This window comes from Anser anser (assembly GCF_964211835.1).
Source record: "Anser anser genome assembly, chromosome: 2".
Lineage (NCBI taxonomy): Eukaryota > Metazoa > Chordata > Aves > Anseriformes > Anatidae > Anser > Anser anser.
In genome coordinates, this window is record NC_139721.1 from 162,390,728 (window position 1) to 162,411,486 (window position 20,759).

Consider the following 20,759-nt stretch of genomic DNA (forward strand, 5'->3'; position numbering starts at 1 on the left):
AAGCAAGTCATATCAAGGAAAGCCTCGCACACGCTGGCACTGCTTGTTAAAGCCCTCGGGCTTTGCTAGCCTACTGCCACCAGAGCTGTCCCGACGAGCCGACGGGGCTGAACAGCCGCCACGAGGCTGAAGCCGCTCTTCCAGGTGAGAGCTGGTCCTCGCGAGGAGCTCCCGAAGCAGGGCACCGCACTCAGGGCACCGCGCTGCCAGCCCTGCTCCACGGCACGCGGTCACAGCAAGGAGCCTCCTGGAACAGGAGGGGAAGAGTCCCATCAAGTCACGCGGCTTTTTATTGCTCAATTTTTTATTTTTTTTTTTTTACTTTTTCATTGTTTTAAAATCTCTGCTCTGACATTTTTATCCCTTTAGTCATATCCCAGCAAAGACCAGGGCACCGAGGGATGAATGGAAGCGCCCAACGCCTCGCCATCAGCCGGGAGCGGCCGACCTGCTGCGCCCCACATGTGGCAAGAGCGCGGCCCTGCTGCGCCTTCCCACGAGCCCCAGAGCAGGCACGGGCACACCTCAGTGGCTGCTGCATCCACAGTGACTCACGGCTCCTGGAGCGCTCTGGATAACTATATTTTAGTAATTTGTTACCCAACTCTGGTTTGGACTACTAGACTCCTTCCCTCTGAGATAAAAAACTCCTGTCAGTGAGGTAAGATCATCTACACCAACTCGTAATGTGGACTCCTATGAAAATCAAAGTCACTGTGTCGGGTTTTATGTATGCCTTCATGCGCTTCCTTTTGAGAACTTGTTCCCAAAGTGTTGCTTTAGGGAAGGCAGGAGAGGTCATGGAACAGGCCCACTTACTGCTCTGAAAGAGTTTAGAGTTGCTGATGAACCTGAGGAGGCTGGACTTACTCGTTTGCTGTTCTTGCTCTCTGAGATAACATCCTGGGACTCCAGGGCAATCGCATTCAGAGCATCACTTCTCTGGCACGCAGCATTTATGTGGCACAGAGCAGCCCTTGCTTCTTCCACAGATCTCAGGAGGAACTCCAGAGTGCACGGACAATTTTCCTGCCCAGTGAGCCCAAGGTTGCTCACTCAGATTTCAGACTCAGCTGCAGTTTCCCATCTGTTACATCCCCTTTTGGACTTAATTCCTGCTCTCTCTGCTCAGGGTGAAGAGGTACTTTTCACAAAACTCATCTTCTTTCTGTGCAGGGAAGTAACTACGTGCAGCGTGTCCAGAACGAGATGCACGGGAACTACAGGCACGAAGGCTGTAATGCTCTTTATCAGACATTTAACAGCTGAGCAAAGCCAAGACAGGAACTCCTTTTGCTATCTGGCTTTGAAAAGCCTAATTCTGGCCACAGTACTCACGAAGGAAAAAAACTCCGGGCATTTAAGAGATTAATTCCACCACATCCCTGGGAATTAGGCTTAAATTGCTCTGGATTTGTCTAAAATCCTGCAGTGAGTTCTGGAATCTCCCCACGGTGCTGCTGGGGAGGCAGCCGAGTTCCTGCGCTGACCAACGCTACCCAACAGGGCGAAGTCGGAACCGAGGGCAAACCGTCCACGCCGCCCTTCTGGCCAACTCACCGTAATCCCTGGAAGGACGACAAAACAGAAGGAATCCCACCCAAACTCATCCTGAGTGTGTGGAGGAGCCTCCTCGGAACCAAGGGAAAGTCTCTGAAGAAGGACAGGGGAAGGGGGAGCCTCACGTACGAAGGCGGCTCTGCATCAGCCGAGCCCCAGCCAGCCAAAAACCAGAGCCAGGCGGCTCTAGGAGCTGGGCTGAGAAGCAGAGTGACAACTGTAAAAATTAAAATCAGCTCAACAGACCTGTTCCAACCCTGACTTCACTTGCACCCATTCCCCAAAAATGCGGCATGTATCCGTGCCTTCAAAGAGTGTTTTATTACTGTTAATTATACTTAAGCACAGTGAGATAAGAGACTACCAGCCTCCTGAATGATTTCCTTCCTTTGGGCAATTTCATTACTATTAACCACTCAGCAAGATGGGGTAAGACTGTCCAAGTTAGATTGCTACATTATGAGCTGTACGGTTTCCAAGCTGATAAAAAGTCACATTAATAAACTTGCCTTAAGTTACAGCAGGAGAGATGCTCTGCCAGAGCAGCTTCGCTGGGAGTACAAGAATAACTTTCCTATAAGCCCCGGCAGGGATTAGGGCCTCTGAAAGGTGGGGATTAATGGTCTTGGCCGGCCTTCAAAAAAGCCACATGGAAGATGAGTTCATAGATAATAACTGTGAGGGACTTTCAAGTGTCTGGCTGAGCACAGGCCTACAAGCATTGAAATAAGAGCCCTAAAGAAGGCTGGTATGTCATCTCCAGAGCCATAAACGCTTATCTAAGGGAAACGGAGGAGTCTGCCCACCTTCTGCGCAGACTTGTAAGTTTTAGCTAAGAAATAGGTCGTTTTAGAGCTGATTTCAAAAGAAAACAAAGTCATACTTGCGTGCTGGCCTCCGAGGCGTTTCACAGGAGACAGGATTTTCAGAGCCGCACCAGAGCGGCGGCACCAAATAAGGTTTGCTGCATCAATCAGCGCGGGGAGAGCCTCCTGCCTGCTCTTGGCAGAGCACGGAGGGCGAGAAGACAGCGCGGGGCAGGGTATGAAAACCCTGGCTGTTAGCACAGCACTTTCTTTCTTTCTGTGTTGCACATTGACTGCTAAGCCACAAACCAAACAGGCAAGGCGAGCAGCTGTTGCTGTCAGCTGCTTTCCTTTAATAGCACACGCATCAGAAAGGAAAGCAGCTTCGACCTCACGGAAGGCAAAACGCAGAAAATAATGGCTTGGACTTTTCCTACAGAGTCCTTTTTCTTGGGAGGGGAAAAAGCAGGCTTATTTCTAACCAGATCAATCAGCGATTCCCATTTTTATTAGGCATTCTTCCTCCCCCGAGATCATCTTGCTGCCATGGCCTGGGAAAGACGACTCGAACGCACGCGGAGGGAAGAGCTTCACTGCAGAAGTTCACCTCAGTCGCTCAGTCCTCCCTTCAGCTCCCCTACATTCATCCTACTCCACATTTCTCTTATATACGCTGTTCCCAGAATAATGAGTCTTGTGCTTACGTGACAATCTTGGCTTTCATTTTAAGACGGTTTCTTCTGTTACCGTACTGCTTTCTTCCCAAGCGACGTGAACGCTGGAGCTACAAACAAAGATGCGTGAAAGAACTCAAGTCATGCCGTGAGAAGAATCATTTTTCAGGGATCCAGTTCAGATTAATTCTGGCTGTAATAGCGCTGTTCAGGCTCTTGATACTTTCACGAATTCAGTGGTTTGCCTCATGTATATATATGCATCTAAGAGGGTAGCAGGGAAAGTAAAGACCAGAGAAGACAGATATTCTGAAATGAAGTGAAACAAAAAAAGCTCTCAAATAGTAAAATCTGCAACCATTAAATAGCATTTAAATGTTACACTCATATCATGCACGCATCAATAAGTTTACTGTGATAAGTCTTGAAAATTGGGAGTTAAGCTTTCCGTAGAACGGCCGAGGCAGTTCCAGCTTGTGGAAAACAGCCTGGCAGAAAGAGGCCAGAGACTCAGCAGCTCTGCTCCCTTACTTCACAAGGGGTATCAAGGGTGAATCGAGCCACAGGTGGCACTGAAAGACCTCACGTCCAGCTGCTGGAGGCCACGTTTCTGTATGCAGGCAGGGGAAGCTACGGTCTGATGCCCACAAGAAAGGCTGGACGCCATCTGCTGCGAGCAAAGCGACCCCTAGAGAAGTGCCCCAACGTCACCAGCTGGTGTTACCCAAAAAGCAAGACAACATTTGAGCAAGTAGCACCAAACACGACAGGTTGTATATTATAGGAGCTACAGCAGATACAAGTATGAAAACAGAAGCAGTTTGCTTGGCAACTGGGTACACACAGTCACTGCTTCCAGGAACTCCGTTTACACACAAACTTTACTCCTTTACCTATACAGAATAACCCTAGTTATGCTAGTGACTGCATTAGAGCAGCCACTTCACTTTAATTAAAGTGAGCACCTCTTGACAGCGTAATTATACAGGATAAGAACCTGTAGATCAGGACACAGAACTGGTAGCTTCCAAATGAAAAGGCTGCCTAGTAAACTATTTTCATCAGTGACAGCTCACCACCAGCTGCATGTTTGAGCCAGATGAGTGAAACAGCAAATCTATTGATGCTTTTTCACGCAAATGACTTGCAAAGAACAAAATATTTGAAAGCTTTCGCTATCGGAAGTTCAAAAGCTCCCGAAGAACGAAACAAACCACACATCTAGGCTAAGAAACAAGTTTTAGCTCTTGTAACTTCTGCAAAACCTCACCACAGAAAGTGGTAGCTTATGGACTCGTCAGGTGCCTTGGCGCACCATGCCCTGCCCTCGGGCTCCTGCGAACTGACAGAGGTGCCCCAAAAGGGATCTGGAAGTAGAACAGACACCTGAACTAGCTGGGAGATAGGGGGTTGCCATTTCGAAACCACAACAAAGCCCTCCGGAACCAGACATTTAAAAAGGAGAAACAAACGCTCTGTTAGCGCCTAGCCCCGGTTTTGGAGCATCAGCCGGCACGGAGCTCTGCAGCCACGCAGGCAGCGCGGCTCGGAGGGAGCCGGGCCCGCTCGCTGAGCACCACCACCCGTCCGCTCTGCCCCCGGCGGGTCCTGCAGCCAGGAACGAGCAGGTCCCTGCACTCACAGGGAGGCTTCTCAGCTGCTCACAAATTCATGGAGAATGAAGTCCCTAGGCAGCGCCAGGGTGGGAGCAGAGCACACCCAGAGGACCGAGAGCCGTGGAGCCCGCTGCTCCTTCTGTGCGCTCTGGGGCAGCCACGTCCCTCTGTGTGTTTTTTTCGTTTGTTTTTTTTTTACTTTTAAGTAGGGATATTTCTGTCTACACATAAGCGAGGAAGATAAAATCAGAAGTCCTTTTAAACCCAGGTGGAACGTAGCTCAACCCTCCTGGGCACCTCTACCAGAGGAACTGGAGTCTTTGGCTACGAACAGCTCATGAAAGGATTTGCTAGAAGCCTGGAAGTAAATATTGCCTGCGTGCAATCTGAGAGAAGGAGACACTCCTTCTCTTGGAGAAAAATGCAGGTGGAGAGAAGTCAGAGAGAAGTGCTCAGCAAGTCGCTCGGTAGCACGTTACCAGGTACCCAAGATGCAGGCCGAGGCCCAACATGACACACTGCACGGCTAGAAACGAAGCAAGTACGTTCGCGTCTCCTTTCACAAGGAGGGTTATCAGATTCTTCAATTATAAAAATAGACTGTTGGGAAAGCACTGTGTCATGGTGCACCGACGAACTGAGCAGCAAGGAAAGCAGGAGGTTACGTGCCAGGCCCTTCTGCTTCCTGCGGACTCGCAGCTTATCCCTCCGGAGCGGAGGGAGGCCGGGCCGGCCCTTAAGCCGCTGCTGCTCCCCCCCGGCACGCCATCTTAATTCTCCCCCGGGCAGGGAAGTACTCCTGCTCTCACGTGATGTTTATTCTTAGCTAAATAAGAATCCCTGGGATCCTCTCGAAGTTCAGTCATGCAGCTGGCCAAGCGCCTTGAGAGCATCACGGAGCTGCTGCGCTCCGGGCCGGGAGCAGCATTAGTGCAGTAGGGGCGTATTAATAGCACAAAGGGTGGCGGGTTACGCAAGGAAGCGCTGCAGGTAAATAACTCGCCCCAGAAAGTTGTTACTGCCATACAGAGCTCAGGAGGGACCCTCGGTAAAAAAGCAGCACCCGACAGCCTACGGTTTGAGGTCAGTTTAACCTTCAAACAGCTCAACCCAATCCCTCCCGAGCTGTAAGAGACCGGGTGTCACTGTTTGAACCTTTCCAGTGTCTTGAGCTAGTTTTAATGACAACTCATAATGGCAAAACTCATACCCAGCTAAGAAAGCTACCAGCATCAGCTCCTAGTGACCCACGTTGCTACAAGGAGAACCACGCTGACAAAGCAGCTTTCTACAATAATTGCAAGCCGAGGTCTGGGAGAAAAACATTCAAGTCAGTGAAGGCACTGTTCTGATTTTATTAGTTATTCTTTTAAGAGACTCGCTCAAACATCACAAGCGGATGAACGCAGACTTAGTTCAACTAGAAGGCTGCCCGCACAGTTATCTGGTTACAGGTTTAGGTATGGTGGAGAAAAACAACAAGATGTTCTGTTAGCCAGTGCTTGCGTCAGGCTGGAGCGCAGGAAAGCGTTAGAGGGAGCTCCAGCAAGGGGCCTTAGTTTACTTCTCAGTCCTAACACATACATGAGAGTACTCGTGGGTTTTTTTGCTCACACCCTTTGGTTTTTGACATCTGACAGAGCAGCAACAGGGGGAAGAACACTCATTTCTGAAATTCATTAATGCAGAAGAGTAATTTCCACCTTCCAAAACGTATGCAGGAAGCCACTAGAGGAGGAAGGGAGTAGCTACTGCAGTTCAACCGCTATTGTATTTACGTTTCCGTACTCCTGATAACAAATACATTCAACCATGGCTTAAAAACAAGGCATTGGTTGGAAAACAAAAGCTGAGTCTTCAATGAAAGAGATCAATAAAAAGAATTCAGGTCTCCCTGCAATGTTATCAGGTACAGCCTATTAGTTCTGCAGGGAATGATTCACTTCCTTATTGCAGGTACAGCTGCTGCCAGCATCCACGGCATTGTGCCCTTTGACACAGGCAGCTTCCCCTCCAAAAAAGAGGGAGATATGGGACCAAACAGTGCGGTATGGTACTGAACAACCCCCTCCTCCACCTTATTTTTCCTTTTTTAAGGATTAAAATAAAGGGTTCTGCCCACATCTCTTCAGGGAACTCAAGCCATGTTGGAAGTGATGTATTAGCACTGCCTTCTTCCCAAGGCTTCTCTTTCTTCAAGGGCTAAACCTCGAGTCTGTTCCCAGTATTCTCAAACTAAAAGGCCAGCGCCATCCTCAACCCCTTTTTAAAAGGGTGGATGCCTAATGCAGCAGCCCCTCTTCCAGCAAGCCACAAAATCCTCCTGGAGCACAAGCAGTCACGCTCCATTTGCTGAAGGACAGGGGCAGAGGAAGTTTCCCTGTCTGGGTGAGCTCCCCGTAGGCAGAGCTCTGCGGCAGGATGGGAACAGGGAGTCACACAGCAAGGAGCAGCTACTTACTCCTACTACAATTATGGCAGCAGCAGCCCCAGTCTAGTTGACTTTTCATCAATAACATTGATCCTGAAGATGTGCTGTTGTGCTGGTTTCCTTCCAGCTGAAGCAGTTGCACAAAAAATAAATTAATCCAGCAGGAAATGCTTAGAAGTAATTTCTCCCCCACCTACACGTGTTACAACACAATAACCAAACGAAATCCTAGGTGCCACAAGAGCCCTAGTCAGTACTTGTAGTTTAGGCAAGATGACCAGGGTGAAACTGTACTTGGTGAGAGTAGCTCCTAACAGAATACGCAGGCAGGATTTGAGCGGAACAGGTTCTCGGTTTTGCTTCGTAAGGAACCCCAGACACTCCTCGGTCGGGTCATCCAACCAGGCCCAACCAACGGGCAGACTCACACAAACACCTCTCCTTCCTGCCCGCTCTCCCGGGCTCCCCCGAAGGATACTGGGGAGGAAGTTGCCTTTATTCATTTGGGCAGTCAATGAGCGTGGATTAGACGTTCCCGGATAAGTTACTTCAGGAAGCATTTTTAGCTGCTGAATACAGTCTGTGGGAAACACCTGTTTGGTTCCATGTCCTGAAACCACGGAACAACAAATGTTGAAAGGTGCAACTCTGAGTATAGCTGGGGCTCCGCGAGTCAGCTTATATTGTAGCTTGGGTTTGTGCAGTGGAAAAAAGAAAGGAGGAAAAGGAGACCGTAGCGAACTCACCACCTCAAACAACTTGGGGGCTAACAACACGACCAAGGAAATCCAAGTCTGAGGTCAATTCGAGACACCCCAGGAGCCTGGCAGACATACGGCCACGCCAGTCAAAGCCAAGTGGAAAGTTTGACGGAACAGGCAGGGAGGGCAGCGTAGGGCTCTTCCACCCCAGTGTCATCGCTGTGCAGCTGCGCAGAGCACCAGCTCCACTCCGCCTCCAGGGACCTTGTTTGCTCCACTGCGGCCACCACGAAAAGCATGCACAGAACCTGGGCGCCTCCCCTCCCACCCCCTCCATCCCACCCGAAGCGAGACAAGCCATCTCAGCTGGCTTCTTGTCAAACAGCTTTTAGAGAACGACTTGGGGTGGTCTGGCAGGCAGCCACAACACACAGCACAAACAAGTGGCGGTGATGCTGAGCCTGGTTTCAGTCGTGTCATGAACGGACACACGAGCGTTTGCCTGACTGCAGGGACAGGACTTTGCACCTCTCCACCTCTCAGTTAAGTAGGCAAAAAAGAGGCGTTCTCTGTCCCGTGCACACAGCAAGACGTTAGGAGACGTGGGGCTGTTTCAAGACAGTTTTAGTAAATCATATTAAATAGTTGTTGTTAAAACAAGCGGTAATAACTGTATGCATTTTGACTCCTCTGTTCTTTACAGCCAAGTATCGCTGGACCGTACTGGCAGACTGACATTAACAACTTGGTCATTTTGTCTGTGCCCTCTGTTGAATTGGTTTATATTCTAGACTACTTTGAGGTGAAGACAGAAAGAAGTACTAATTAGTGTAGTAAATAGGCAGTAAACTGCTCCCAGGACTTGAAGAAATAGGCAGCACTTGAGAGCAGCCACTGCCACACTACTCAAACTGCGAAGCAAAATTCATCTGGGTCCCTCAGTCCACATAAATATCAAGAAATTGTAATTCCTTTGCTAAAATGTGTTGTGGAAGCACCTGCCCCTCCTATGTCCTCTGACTGCAGACCTCACAGCAGACTCCAGCCGAAGTTTAGCTTCGTGGTGCCTTCCACAACTGGAGGACAGGACAAGCATCTCAGACGATCTAGTGCTCCAAATTCCTACCAAATCAAATCAGACCTGGTTTCACCTCAGCTGAGATTGCCCAGCTTAATCTTTGTATCAGTAAGAGGTCTACAGAAGGTTTGTGTGACACGTGGAACAAGCTGTCTGCCCTCTGCAGCACAAAGAGCAGGAGGAGAGGTCCAGTGGGCCAGGAAGGCCACACCTGGAGCCACACACTGCCCGTCTTCAACAGAAGCAGGGCACTGTTAGACGCTAATACTCAAAATTAAGGCAGCAAAATGAGCAGTGCGTAAAGCATTTAACAGAAGCTGAAGTTAAATGCATTTCAGACATTTATTCTGCAGAAGCTCAAGTCAAAGAACTCTCCGTATAATGCCTTTTAAAGGCATGCAGACTATCCCGGAGGCCATTTAATACTTGGCTTGTCATAGCCAGGCCTGCCTGCTCCGCCAAGCCTTGCTACTGAGCTTCCGTGGGAGATAAGGAGATTGCTGAACTCTGGATGGTAGCTGTGAGCCCAGAACTGATGAAGCTCGGGGTATACACGCAGCTGCATCGAGCCCTCACTTCTAATCAAAGGTTTAGTGTTGGATAACTAAAAAAACAGTTCATACCTCAAAAGCAGGTGTTCCCTTTAGCAGGTCCTTCAATCTTCAGAGGCTGCTTATCTGCAAAACACAACACATGCAGAATTAAGAGGAAGCCAATTACCAAGTACTTGTATGTCAGTATTAGGGTGGCTCGAAGATGATTTCTGTCACTCAAAATGAACTCAAACTTGAGAAGTCTTGCTACAGTCCCACAGGAGGCTTTCTTTAATGTTCCCTTCTCAACAGGAATGCTATCCAGCTATGACTATTTCACACCAATGTTTGCTCGAGCTGCCAAGGATATACTGTGAAAATTGTAAGCAACTTTTCCCTTATTATGCAATTTAACAGGTTTTTATAAACGCACCATTAACCTGAAGTGGACGATCCGGACATCCCTCCACTAAGCACAATTTCAGGTGTTTATAGAGTGGCTTAAATGCTCCCAAAGTCACTGGTACAGGGACGCACCACCCAGCCCCCTGTGAAGCAGGCTGGATTCCTGCGCTGGGTTTTATCTGACTGGAGATGAACAAAGCTAAAGCGGCACCAGCACACCTGTGGCCTGACGCAGCAGTGAAAGGAAGAAGACCTTAAGCTGTATTTTTTTTTTTTAAATACTACATTCATGATATTTGGATTAATATTTTATGTCAGGTTGAAGATATCAGACTATTTGCTGTACGTCTGCCATGACGCCCGTGAAGCTATGCCCACTAGCTATACCAGGGAACCATTTCCTCCTGTTCTGCGCGCTGCATCCCAAGTTTTTGTATACATTATTCTATACCTTGTTCATTAACATTCCTTTATTGCAAAACAAGCATATCTAAAAACAAAAAAAATGTATTAAAACAATACTCTCACGTTCCCCACGTAGCGCTCAGTGGCCGAGAACACAAACCAAGCTGCAGAGGAAGAGCCAGTTCAGCATTTCGGTACACACGGAGGAACATCCATCCAACCCGTTCCCCACCGCCGTGAGTAGCTGAGTCAGCCTCACAACAAAATGGCAGCTCAGGGCCTGTTATTAACGCAGCCGTACAGATACGGCAGCGCCTGTTCCCCTCGCTACAGACGCGTGCTTCCTGTCCCATGGCAGTAAGATGACAGTTTCCAGTTAAATGAAAAACCAGGCCAGTGGAAACACCACCGTTACGGCTTTAGCAAACAGAGACACACTCAGGAGTGAGAAAAACCTTCTGCGAGAGCCCCGTTCCCTTCCGCAGGGCTGGAAGGGAGAGCTCGAAGTTAATTAAGGAATGGAGAAATACCTTGTGTATGATTCAGAGATAAATATTATGGATGGGCTCCTGCTTGTATGGTAACATCGCCGCTCCCCCTCCAACAGAAGGAGGCTCTGCTAATACACACCAGAAGCCCACGTTTTCCTTCCCCACACCACCACTCGCCGCCCCGTGACAGATCGGAGCATCAGGGACTTGCTCCCCAGCTGCTTCCAGCCGGCGAGCGCCCCGCTCACAGCCGCGGGCGGCAGGCCCTGGCGGTGCTCCGCTAAGAGTTCATCCCACAGCTTTCACGGTAACCCACCAGCTCTCCCACACTACATCTCAACTGCTCTTTGCGTTGAGAATACCAAACTATTTCTTAAGGGGGAAAAAAAAAATACATAAATATGCAAACCACTCTCTTTTGTGGCAGAATGTTAAAGAAAATGAGAAGTACTTGAGAAACATTAGCTCCTTTCTTATTGCTGGACGTCACAAGTCCACCTCCAGCCGCACAGCGCTGCACCATGCACGGTTCTGACGCCAGTGAAGGGAGGGCAGCCGCAGGCTCTTGGTCTGGGCAAGAGCCTCCTGGTAAAGCTGCATCTGTAGCTGCTCGTCCTACGAGCCCCGAAGGAAAGCATTCGCATGCTACCAAGGTCTTATCAACTATCCGAAGTTGTAAAAAATTGCTTTTCTCCTTACATAGAATGACTTGGGTTGGAAGGAACCTCACAGACCACCCAGTTCCAACCCCCTGCCATGTGCAGGGACACCTCCCACCAGGCCAGGTTGGTCAAGGCCCCATCCAGCCTGGCCTTGAACACCTCCAGGGATGGGGCATCCACAACCTCTCTGGGCAGCCTGTGCCAGTGCCTCACCACCCTCTGAGTGAAGAATTTCCTCCTAACCTCTAACCTAAACCCTCCCCTCTTGTAGTTTACAGCCATTCCCCCTTGTCCTGCCACCGGACTGAGCAGAGATGCTCTCCATCTTTTTTACAAAAAGGGCGGTGAGGCACTGAGCAGCACCTTGCACTTGTTGAACCTCATTAGGTTCCCGTGGGCCCACTTCCCCTGTTTGTCCAGGTCCCTCTGGATGGCATCCCTTCCTCCTGCTGTACTGACTGTACCGCTCAGCCTGGTGCCATCTGCAAACTTGCTGAAGGTGCGCTCGATCCCATTGTGTCATCGATAACAATATTGACCAGCACCAGTCCCAGGACAGACCCTGAGGGACACCGCTCGTCACCGGCCTCCACCTGGACGCGGAGCCATCGAGCACCACTCCCTGGTCTCTCAAGCCAGCTCCTTACCCACTGAATTGCCCACCCATCACGTCCATCTCCCTCCAATTTGGAGACCAGGATGTCACGTGGGACCGCGTTAAAGGCCTTACAGAGGTCCAGGCAGATGACATCGGTCGTTCTTCCCTTGCATGGGATGTCTGTGACCGGCAAGCAGAAATGCTGCTTGTTCCTACCCCAGCTTGACAGCTCTCCTAGAACAGGAGGTGGGACAGCAGAGATCTGCATGTGCTAGACCTCACAGTAGTCTAAGATGCGCGCTACCTCATGCCCCCAAAATAAACTGAGACAGACTCCAGCCACTTTTAGAAGTCTTGGTGAATGGGGGGAAAAACACAGCATCTACCATGCAGCCAGCAAATACTGACCTGTGCCCATCACCACCCATAGTCATTTCCCAGTTTAGAGAAACAGAGGGAATTATTTTAATATTAGAGACACCTGTCCATACGTCGCAACCGTCATCCCAAGTCTGCAACCTTCTCCCCAGGGGAGTTTTTACACAAGTGACACCGAAGAGCAACGCGAGACGAGCAGAGCAGCCTCCGCTCCATTTACATCCCACACCACACCCGCTCTTCATTTTTATCTTGCCTGCACTATCAGGGAGCAGGCAGCGCCTGGTATGCATACTGTCCCATCGTGTTTGCTACCCCCTAATAGCCAGTTTCACGTCCTGCACCAGTACTTCTCGTTCCCCAGCTCCGCTGGCTCCCCAGCTCCTCGTACTTCTGTTACTGACCATTTCGATGGCTCCTCTCATCCCGTCCAGTTTTCCACCGATGGATCCTTCACCAGCTGAACTGCCGGTCCCATTAGGAGACCGCGGTACTTTCTGCTTACCTCTCACCTTCTGCTCCCTTCTCGCCTGCGAGTTTACCAGACCATCCCATCTGTAATTCAGCAGTTATTCTCAGAGTCCCAAAAGCGTACACATACCTCAGGGTAATCACTAACAATTCATTGGTTGTGGCTTCCCCCTTTTACACAATATTAAACAGTTACTACTCCAAGCAGCAACTACTTGCCTCTGCCAGCTGCCAAGGACAGCCCCTTTGAGGATGGAGTAAGCTACCACCTCTCCGGTCCATGAGAGAAGCATGCAACCTTGGTAAGGCACCCAAAAAGACGTGAGAGAAGGAAGAGACTCCCCTCCGTCCACCTCACAAAGCTACCGCAGTTAGACAGTCCCTAGTCCCAGCGATTTCGCACTTTAGGTGCGAACACTGCTCATCTCAGTCTGACTTCATGGTGCGCTGGCAGAGATCAGACCAAACCTGCCCTTACCCTCGGGGTTGTCACTCTGACCCCACCAAAAGGGAACGCGCTTCAGCGCGGTTAATGTAACAGGAAGAACGCGCTGTTCTTCTGTCAGACGCCCTTACAGGTTCCCTCAACTTCTCCAGATAAGCAGCGCTTTCCACCTTCCCATCCCCAATTCCAGAAGATCCCATTTCTCGGATCCTGGTAGAGAAAGCCTGCAGAGCTTTTGGCTTCCTGTCCTCTCTCACCCTTGGTGCTTCATTTCCACATCTCTAGATCAACAGGCACCTTTAAATAGCTCCGTCTCAGATACGCCTGGTGCGCGAAGATCACTTGATATGGAAAGCGAGGAGGGATGACGCACCGCAGCGAGGGCTCCGCATGCAAAGCGGCATTACGCCATCCAGCACCCAGCGTTCAAACGCGGCCTCGGGGACCCCGAGCCTCTGCCGCCACGGTGGCCACGAAACCCCGAGCTGAAGACATCTCAGACTTCCACCCCAGTCCTTTCCTAGAGGAGAAATACGCCACGCAGCAAGTTCACTACAACTGGACACGAGGAGAACTGCCTTCATGGCCACAGGCACCTTGGGGATACACTCGTAGGTGCCCAGAAACGAAGATCCTAAAACACGAGGTTATTCTAGAATACACGGAGGACTTGTTTTCACCACGGTTACCATTGCCAAGTAGTCAATGAATTTTTGATCACCGTCAAATTCCTGCTCCTACGCCTGCATGAGGCACCTCCAGTAACGCTGACAGTAAAGGACTGCTTTTAGACTCGATTCCAGGTGTCTGAGTAGAGCTTCTGCCAAGAGAGAAGGGAAGCGCTGAATGCAGACCCAAGTAGTTCAAAGAGCCTTCAAGACATGAAGATTGACTTCCACTAAACTCTGGAAGTAAATAATCGTCTAAGGAAACATCCACGAACAGGAAGCCAGACGTTTTCCAGAGTCACACGAGACTTGCTACTTGCAGAACGAGCTCGAACTTCCCAAAGGCAGGTAGTAGAGGGAAGAACGAAGATCTTCAGCTGTAAGGAAGCAGATACTCCTTGGCAATATCCGCCTTTAATCCTGATTAAAGAGGACAAGCTTTAACAAATGGCCCTCTGCGAGGATTCAGGCTGACAAAGTCAGGCAGTGAGGTTCACACAATCAGACAGTAAATAAGCAGCTGCACATGGCTTCTTTTATGGCACCACGGATTTTCATATGTCAAGAGCAATTTGACTAAGGGAACAACAAGCAATGATTCAGAAAGTTGGAGGAATGACTCATGGCCTTGTAAATCACCGGTGTGAAGGCCCCGCCAAGGTCTTTCCAGAACGGCCCTGAACCCCGACGGAGAGGTGAGCTCCTGCAGCCTTGCTTCGGCAGCGCACAGCCAGCCGAGGGGCACGGGGAGGGCGAGGAGCCATCACCATGTGCACTACAAGGCAGGGAAATGCATGACAGGAGGCCGAGAACACCCCTGAGAACTGAGATGAAATACTTTGACAGATGATTTTTGAACCTTTCTGCGGGTCAGATGTGCCAAAATGAAACAAAAACCTAAACACACAGAGCCAGACCCACAAAGAGAAGAACCACGGCAGATAACGCCCTCCGTAAGTGAATTCCTTTTTGGTAGGCGCTCAATAAAAACAGAAAGTGATTTAAGCAAAACCAGAGTATGCCTTCACAGCTGAACAACTCCGCTGCTAGCAGGGCTGTTAGCTAATTTTAGCTATCACAGTTGCATTCCCAACAGCACCTCTAGCTTCCTGTGTGGATGAGGAGTTTTGCTAAAAGCAGCCCGAGTTTGGATTCAGAGCATGCAAATTTCAGGAGAACACTGATTTCTGACCGGTCCCTTCCATCAACACTGATGCAAAACAAAAACTGTCTTTCACATTTCAGTTCAATCCTCTTCTGAAATATTTATTTTCGGAACAATTCATTGAACAGCAAGCCTTCAGCCTAGCTGAGTTACAGCTAAAAATAAAGGTATTAAAGTTCAGGAATCCTTCCTACTGTTGTATCTAATCAATACAGATCCACCGTGACTCCTGTCATATGCTTTATTTGTCAAAGCACATGCCCACACCCACACTTAGGCAGCATTATCCAACAGCCTGCCATCTTTTGGGGTAATAAGACCAGAGAGAGACATTTTTAATGAGCTGAGATGTTACAGAGACTCAGAAGCGAAGACTCAGTTGCATGCGCATTAAAACACGAAGCTATAAATACCGGAGCCCAGTCCTGAACTACCGAATCCTAACACAGCTCAGCTCAACTACGCCAAGCTGAAGCTCACCCAGCGGCCTTTTTCCCTTAGTTGGGTCCAAACATTAGCGGCCACCTGAGGAGGACAGAAAGAAAAAGCAGCCCTCGCGGCTCAGCCCTCACTGGCCCTCTAAGAAAAGCCTGCCGAGCCCACTGCACCTCCTGCGGCCGGGGGGACCTTACGGCTGCCCCCCAGCAGCACGCTCAGGGCCAGGACGCCTGGAGAAGGCACGCTCGCACCGGTCAGGTCGCACTCTTCACACCGGGGGGCTACGTGTGAACTCCTGAGAACGGTTCTAGGCCACTGGTTTTTGAATGGCATCCGTAAGTGTCCAGGAAAGTATTTCTGGCCTAGGCCAAAGGCTGTGCCAGAAGTACTCTCGAGAACACCCCCAGCACGCTGCTCTGACCCCAGCGCGCTCAGAAGCACCAGGGATCTCCCTAGCACAGACACAGACCCCAGACCCCAAGAAGCTTTTCCTTCGTGCACCGGTTTGATACTCACATCATTCCCAGCTCCCCAGAACCCGCCGCGGCTGATCCTCCTCTGCCACTACAGGACACACATCCTAGGAGTTCCCCAGCCCCCTCCTGTAAGAAGCAGGGGATCTTTGCACGGTCTTCTCTCTCGCTGCTTTTAAAAAATCATCGTAATAGGAGATGCATTATCATTTTTACTAGTCTTTTAAAGAGACTTTTATAAAGTTTTATAAAGTCTTCGCTCTCTGTAATTCCTTTTGTCCCAACTGAATGCCTGGCCCTCAGGGCTGTTGGTGAGGAGGTAATTCTGACAACCTCCAACTCCCCGTGTTCTCCTCTGCAGCTCTCCCTCCAGCCTGCCCCAGCAGCCGCCATCTGCCCGCGACAGCTTCAGCCAAAGGACGGGGAAGAAGCCAACCTCCAGCTCCGAGTCCTGGTGGGCACTGAGGCCGCACGCCCAGCAGGCAGCAGCAAAACCTGGGGCAGGCTCGTCATTGTGTAACAATGCAACGTGTAAGGCAAAGAGCACCCTTCTGCACGCACTTCAGCCCCACGACGCCCACTCGCGCCAGCGCTAACTCAAACGGTGCCGCTGCCCTCCCGCAGCCTACCCCGCAGGTCGGGAGAGGGCTCACCCCCGAGGCTGCCCCTTCCCCTCCGCCTGCACAGCCGGCAAACCGCTGCGTGGGTCGGAGCCGGGAAGCAGGCAGCGATGCCGCATACGTTCACAAGGTAACTCGAACGGGCGTGAAGCGCACCCACCTGCTAGCAGCCCGAGCGGAGAACACCGGGGGCTCTGTGGGACTCTCAAACACCGTCGTGCCCTGACTGAGGGAAGGAAACTCATTTTGCACAAGTTGCAGGTGCCAACAGCGATTTCACAGAGTTCACAGATTAATTTGTCTGCAGCTTCAGCTAATGAGCAAAGAAATAGTTCAGGTCTCCTATTTCTTGGGGACCTTGAAGTCCAGCTCGGCAGCGACAAGCTGCAAGGGGATGGCTTTAAAGCGGAACAACCGTCAGAGCTCTGAACCGCCTCCGAGATTTTACAATTGCAAGGAAGGACGGACGCTCACAACACTTGGACGTACCCACGTTTTCAAGGTGACGCCCGCCAACCTGCATAACCTAAGCGCCAGCATCACCCCCTTGTGTCCCCTCACTTACTCGCAAGGCTCCTGCAGAGGTCCCAGCCCTCCTCTCGCAGCCCCGTCCCCCCGAGCAGGCGCAGCACGAGGGGATCACACCGCGGGTACCTGCAGACGGCAGAGCAAGGAGCCGCACGGTGCCTCTCGGGGATGCTGCCAACCAGCTTCACCACGCGCTGAGCGCTCACCGCACTCTCAAGCGCCTTCACAGGGGCATTTATGGGACCTTCTGTATGTTAGAGGACCCGCAGGGAGAACAGCGGGCGCTCTTTGTGCTGAGGAGCACTTGGCACTTCTGAATGGGTCAGCTCACGGGGACCCGAACTCAAAGCGTGGCAGTGACAGGAATCACGCTTCCTCGCCCGGCCTTGCAACCGCCCCAGTGCTGACCTAGCAGAAATACCCTTTAGGGCACATTTTTGAGGTTCATTCTAACAACAGATTTGACGTGGAATGTTTTGGAGGAAAAACTAAACGCCCCAAAATCCTGCAACCTATCGAGGACTCGAATTAAGCAGAATACACGCTGCGGATGCTTGACCAGCAGCCTGGATTAAAAGCTCTGAAAAGCATATGTTGCTTAGCTAAAAAGAAAAGGTACCTATGTACAGAAGGCCATTTATTTAGACCAAATTCTCATACCCAGCTGTGCTCTAAGTAAACAGAAACCAGTATCTGGGCAAATCAGCGTGACAGGTTTAATAACTGGTGCACTGTAAGTGTTCCCAAATATCTTAAATATTTAACCGAAAAGGAACTGAACTAGATGTTAACCATATCCTTCAAAAAAAGACACACCCAAGCCAAGACCATCACTTTAGAAGGTGAGCAAGACTACGAAATATCCACTTAATAGCAAATTCAGCGCCTCCTTTTTTAAGGCTGTATATTTTAAGAACTAGTTCCTCTTTTTATCAAGGAGTCTGTGAGCAGATCTGAATTCAGGCCACACATTTCCCTAACAAGCCACAGCACCCAGCTTCTGTCGCGGCTCCGCGTTCTCTTTATCGTCCTCATCTCCCTAAGAAATAAGGAACAGGAGGCAACGTTTTCAAGCGACGCTCATCCCTTTCGCATAGCGGGCCACCAAAAGACATTTCTCTGCTTCCTCAAGGGGCAAAATGGCAACAAGGAACAGGAGGAGTAAGGGGGAGCAGGGGCAGAAGTAAAACAAACTCCATACTCACAGCACTGCCACCGGAGTGCTAGCGATCAGTGCGCTTTTCTGCTTGCCTTTTTTCTGTTTTCGGGATTCCCTGCCGAGCACAGATGCTGCTCCGCAGGAAACTCAATCTTCCTCCACCCGATACCCGCTACCTGCGCACGCGCGGGGTTCGCGGGTTGGTTTCCAGTGCCTCGTTTCTCTGCTACAGAAATTGGAGACTACGCCGAGCAGCGAGGCTCTAAGGGCACGAGCAGCAGGGCCGGTTTCAGCACAGCCAGGTAAGGTCTTTTCAGAAGCACCTGACACTCGTTAGTCACAGGTGAACAAAAGCATCCCCAGGGCAAGCCACACACACGCTGCTTCTTAACACAGATGAAAGAAGGAAAGCAGCACCTCCTCTGTACAAGAGCTCATGTATTGAAAGGGTGGATGGAAACGAACATTTTTAAGTTTAGACCATGCCAAAATTCAGTATTTACAAATGCGAATCACAACAGAACTTGACGTTACTTTTACCTTTTCCGTATCGACTTTGGGGCCTATTTAGCCGATGACGACACAGAAGATCCATCATCAGCTCTTATTAGACAGAGGGAATGCGTTTTTTTTTTTCTAGTGCTGCCAGACAATGTAACTAGTACGGAAAGGAATAAATTTTTAAAAAAGAAACGCTATTTTTTGTTGTTACACAAACAGCTTTAGAGTCTCTGCATCATCAGTAGCGTTCTCTCTGCCTTCCCCAGGGATAAAACTTTAACAGGGGTCAGAAAGAGGAAGGAAAAAAAAAAACAAAACGTTTAACCCCCCTACGCACAGACACACCATCACTTTTACATAAGTGCCAGAAGCCACTGAGCGTCTCGACTTGCTTTTCTGGAATCAGCCCCTAAGGAGAGCCGCTGCCCCACGCATCTCTGGGGCAAGTGGCGCCAACTCCCCTCGGGGTGAGGCCCAGCTGAGGACACCGAGGGCGACTCTGAGCCGGTGTAACTGCACAGAGAGGTCACCAAATATCCCAGGTTAGAAGGGACCCACCAGGATCACCAAGTCCCACTCCTGGCTCCGCGCAGGATCACCCCAACCCCAGCCCCTGTGGGTGACAGCGGTGCCCAAACGCTCCTTGAGCTCCGGCAGCTCGGGGCCGTGCCCCCGTCCCCGGGCAGCCCGTCCCAGTGCCCGACCACCTCTGGGTGCAGAACCTTTCCCTAACCCCCAGCCTGACCCTCCCCTGCCCCAGCTCCGGGCCGGTCCCTCGGCTCCTGGCGCTGTCCCCAGGGAGCAGAGCTCAGCGCCTGCCCCTCCGCTCCCCTCCTGAGGAAGTTCAAGGGCAAGGAAACGCCAAACAAAAACAATCTGAATACAAAGTTAAACCTGCCCAGAGCCCCAGTGATCCTCAACATTTGACAGCGCAGTGTTCCAAACCGTGCTCTTTCAGAGCCTGGGCTGCAGAGCAAAGAATTACAGGTCCTCACCGCTGTCCTTCTACAGCCTGTGAAAACACACCCCACTCAGCTCTAGGTGCTGCAAAACGACCCTGGCAGACTTTGGGGGGTTTATTTTTTAAATGTAAATCTGAACAGCCTTTCCTTCAGCCATGGCTATTCAGCAGCACAGGGACTATGCACTTTTCCTAAGATCAAAATATTTACTTCTAAACTAGAGGGCATCCTCTAACAGCTGACGATGACACTCAGATCATTACACACCGTATGAAGCGTTATAACTGACTAAAACCAGGACCATTTGGAACAGGGCTATATTCCAGCAGCCTTCAGGACTTGCTGCTTGAAAGCTCTAGGTGCACAAGACCAGATCCACCCCAATTACACAGTACCAGCGCCCTGAGACACCAGAGCTGCTGATACAGTGAAGGGCACGATGGAGCCTGGTTATGCAGAGACATCAGAGCCTCAGGAGGACGCCACACGGGTGGAAGTGACCTGCAGAACATCCCTCCACGTCCCACTGTCCTGGGCCCCGCTAGAAGCGGCACGCCGGGTTTGGTGGAGCTCAGCCTGGGACAGCTGCTGGCGGTGTTCTGGAGATCGCTCGGCTTCTCCGTCACTCGTACCGAGGACCGAGCACCGTGGAATTAAGGCGGGCACGGGGAGCCACACAAATCAGCTGTTCTCCCCTCGTGTGTCCTGCAGCACCTACATTTAAGGCCTGTGGTTAAAATCAGAGCAAGCTCGGGTAGATTTGTTGTGCAAGGTGTAAGCAGAAAGCGATATCCGTACCTGCTGAAAGGGAAGAAGGGGAGATAGAGGTCAGAACAGTGAGCCAGATAGGATTAAGATCTTTAACATTTAGTTATTTGCCTAATGGATTCCGTATCACGTTTCCAAGGCACAAAGCAGCCCATTTTACCCCTTTCTCCTACAACAGTCGGCCTGATTCACAGCACTCCTCCACCTGACCGACAGCCTCCTG

The 20,759-nt window shown here is 50.6% G+C and overlaps 1 protein-coding gene across 31 annotated transcripts in view; it reads right to left on the reverse strand.

The window, feature by feature from the left end:
* Window positions 1-20,759, reverse strand: part of MAP4 (microtubule associated protein 4) — a 158,078-nt gene that overhangs the window by 119,222 nt on the left and 18,097 nt on the right. For 30 of the 31 annotated variants that reach the window (XM_083826266.1, XM_083826259.1, XM_083826272.1 and 27 more), the window contains exon 2: window positions 9,490-9,543. The gene's annotated coding sequence lies outside the window, so the exon portion shown is untranslated. Of the gene's footprint in view, window positions 1-3,070; window positions 3,151-9,489; window positions 9,544-20,759 lie in introns of those variants that run through there. The other variant, XM_083826281.1, reaches the window with a different exon arrangement.